This window comes from Dreissena polymorpha, chromosome 10 (assembly GCF_020536995.1).
Source record: "Dreissena polymorpha isolate Duluth1 chromosome 10, UMN_Dpol_1.0, whole genome shotgun sequence".
Classification (NCBI taxonomy): Eukaryota; Metazoa; Mollusca; class Bivalvia; order Myida; family Dreissenidae; genus Dreissena; species Dreissena polymorpha.
The window spans coordinates 37,928,254-37,932,538 of NC_068364.1; positions in this window are offsets into that span (position 1 = coordinate 37,928,254).

Here is a 4,285-nt window from a genome sequence, read left to right on the forward strand (position 1 = left end):
GTCCCTTTTCACTGTGAGCACATTGGGGCACTTAACACATCCAATTTGAAATATATGAACCGTACGTTTGGTCCTTTTACTCTTTTATCCGATAAAAAGACGTTACGGAAACGTCAACTGATGCACCTTTTAAGCAAACACGCAATACGCACATAATGACTCTCCCACGTTTGACACCGCGGGATCAATAAGAACGATGTATGTTACTGACGTAAGACTACTTACTTTTAAACATTTTTGCAAGAAAACATGTGCAAAGCTCAGTTAATGAACAATAAAATCGGTAAAGAATAAATTTCTTTCTATTTAAAATTAATTGTTACAGCACAACATATCGATGATAACGCTTTTCGTTCAACAAGATCTTCGTCTTGACACTATTATAAATGCACATAAATGCTTGAGAAAATCACCTTACAAAAGACTTTATTAGTTTTATAAATTGGTCATGTTGTTTTAATTTACCTGCATTGTGGCTGGAAGCATGTGTTTGTCGCAACATTTTGCGCGTAGAGACACTCGTATTCATACTTTTTGTAAGAGAGCATTCCAAGCTGAATCGATTTAAACAATAAAAAGATATGTCTTGCGACATGTAAGAAATAATTCGACGCGAAACAAAGTTCGCTGTTTGACGGCTTTTTAAACGACTACTCTCCAGTGGAAGGTATACCGCCAACTGTCGATGTATCGTCATGACGTCTCAAACCTTCAAACAAAACAGAGAGTTTGTAGCACAAACATTATTTTTCCTACCAAATGTACAGATAAATATTCAAACAATAAAGTCATGGCAAGTGCCCATAAAGAAAAGTGTGTCTGCAAATAAATAGTTTTCATTTATTTAGGAAGCAAAGCGTGCAAACCTTAAATATTTAGCATACTGTACTGTAAGAAGGCGATATTATCACGACTACATCGTTGTCTCATCTGAACATTATTCTATCCTTTGTTAATCCAGTCATATTTGTGACGCTAACATCTTCTTGACCGGCTATACATATATACTGTCGTTTGCTGTATTTGTTGTTTGTGAAATTTTAACGCCTAATAATTTGGCGTAGCATTTTCACCTATTAACCTTTTCTCACCGTGTTTTCAAACATTGTAATTTAGAATTTAAATTGTTTAAAACATGTGTAAAAATACATTTCTGAGCCTTGTAAAATATTGCACATGAGTCTATCCAGTCAAGTTATATTTCTGAAGTGTGTTTGTCGTGTGCTAGGTTATAATGGATGACCACCAGGTTGTGCGTTCAGTTACAACGAACGTTCGCTTATGAACGTTTGTTTCGTACTAAGCCCTACCATTAAACGATAAAACCGCTCGGCTGATTAGCGCGATACGATCAGAAATGATTAAAGGTTAAACAAGTAGGATTCTTAAAGCATGCCTATGTTTTGCATATGCGGCATCCTTTTACACTTTGAGGGCATATGGGCGCTTACCACATCCAATCAGCTATATATGAACCGTGAGTTTGGTCCATTTATTCTTTTATCCGATATAAAGACTATACGGACACGTCAATAGATGGAGCTATAGATAAGCACACAATCCGCTCATAATGACTCTCACAGATTGGACACCAAAGGATAACCAAGAACGATATTGGCCACTGACTAACTGACAAACGACGCCTTGTTAAAAATATGTTCAATGAAATGACAGAAATTCTGCGTTTTTTCGTCGTCCTGGCGAGACGCCATGTAGAGTCCCGCGAAGACGTCTCGAAAGCAGAAGCAACGCTATAGGAACGCGAATAACTGACTACGCATGTTACAATAGAGTTCAACCGTCTGGCACATTGTGTTTTAATCACCAAACACATAAATATCTTTTTACAAATTACGTTAACAAATACTGCATTTCAACATAGTGTGTACATAGTATCGCAACAGTTAAATATTGGAAAATATGCCATCGCAGACTTATTCGCTAAACCAGGCAAACGTGGATCATTTACTTTACTGTTGTCGAAATGATAATATTAGAGCCAAAGCAAGTTTTAATTGCAATTGCAGCTCGCATAAAACATTTATTTATATCGTATAGGTAATGCATTAAAATATAAACAAATGAATTGCAAATTCAAAATAAAACTTAAAACTATACAATTACGATATAGACCATATATAGATTTAATACATTGACCTGTCCCCCAGGCATAATGCTGATCAACGCTAAAACTAATTATATTTATAAATGAAGTGAAAATGTTTATGGGTGGACTTAAAATTAAACAAATCGTCAAACAACCTCTTCGTCTCAATGCTTATGGATTAATCGATACTATGCTACATCGAACGTTATCATACTCGGAGTGCAGGCTCCGGTTCTATTTATCTACTTTCGTTAATACGCCAATGATTGAGTCAACTAAGAAACTGAGCAAACAGAATAATGTTCGAACTCATCCAAGATATTATTGAGACAAATCTTCTGACCAAGTTTCATGAAGATCGGAAAATAAATGTGGCCTCTAGAGTGTTAACAAGGTTTTACTATAGCCATATGAGGCAAAAAGCCCCGCCCCCTGGCGGCCATGTTTTTCAACCAAAGGGCATCATTTTAAACTCGTCCAAAGTATTATTGGGATGAATCTTCTGACCAGGTTTCATGAAGATTGGACAAGAAATGTTGCCTCTAGAGTGTTAACAAGATTTTACTATAGCCATATATAGCCATATATGGGAAAATGCCCCGCCACTTGGCATCCATGTTTTTCAAGCAAAGGTTACCATTTTCATACTCATCCAAGGTATCATTGAGTCCAATCTTCTGACCAAATTTCATGAAGATTGGAAATAAATGTGGCCTCTACAGAGTTAACTAGGCCAATGTTGACGGCGCACGACGCTCGACGGACGACGCACGATTGACAAAAGGCGATCACAAAAGCTCACCATGAGCACGATGTGCTCAGGTGAGCTACAAAAAGTAATGCAGTCATTATAATCATCATCATAATCATCATCATCATCATCATCATCATCATCATCATCATCATCATCATCATCATCATCATCATCATCATCATCATCATCATCATCATCATCATCATCATCATCGTCATCGTTATCGTCATCGTCATCGTTATCATCATCATCATCATCATCATCATCATCATCATCATCATCATCATCATCATCATCATCATCATCATCATTATCATCATCACCATCATCATCATCATCATCATCATCATCATAGTCATCATCATCATAATCATCATCATCATAATCATCATCATCATTATCATGTTTTTCTTCTTCTTCTTCTTCTTCATCATCATCATCGTCGTCGTCTTCGTAGTCGTCGTTTGTGTTTGACAGGTTTTTAGGAAAAAATACCGATACAAAAAATAATAAATACCGAGACAATAATAATAATTATTATAATAAAAATAACATCCGCGATCTTTGATCTCATGGATCTTACTGATAAACTTTCACGTACACATACCAAAATAAGCGTCGTACATCTGTTTTTAAGCTACATTTCCTTTTTACAACCCTTACAACGTAGCTCAGGATAACTCTTCGTAGGGCGTGGAAAAAATAAGTGTAGCAAATGTTTATATTGGAAATGATGCATCATATACGAAATGTAAATGAATAAATCTTAAACAAGAAACAAGGCCAGCAGGTATTGCTAACTTTATCTTTCAAGAGCGCAGTCAAGACAAATAAACGAAACTAAAATGTAAAAAAAATGTAATGCAGTAACATTTTGGAAACTGGTGATGATGATTCATTTAGCAGACGGCAGCTGATGGAGCCGCTGGAGTAAATCTGCATATTTTACTGCGCACGTTGTTCTGGTTTGTGTCTTACAATTTCGCTGTGTAAATACAATACCTTATCATTGCTTGTTTGCTTGCCAGTTTTCTAAGAAAATTGAGCGAATTGCATGAAAGGGTGGTGCTGGGCCAAATATTTGAGTGTTTGTTTTCTCGGTATAATGAGCGTATTTCCTGGAAGGTTGGGACCTGGCCAAGTACAGTAAAATTTGTATGGAGAAGAATTTAGACAAACATTGCTACAAGTCTGATCAATCTGATTGTGGCGATGTGTTTCCTAGAGACAACGTCGAGTCTCGTTTTAATTGGTACTGTTGGTTATGCAATTAGCCTGTTTAGAATGGCAGCATGCACATTGATATAATATAAATATTTTTTATGACGCCGTTCTTACCCTACTTGCAACCCAATGACGATAGCTTAACGTCGACATCTAATTGTGTAACATAATGTGAAATATGTTAATGAGAACACAAACAA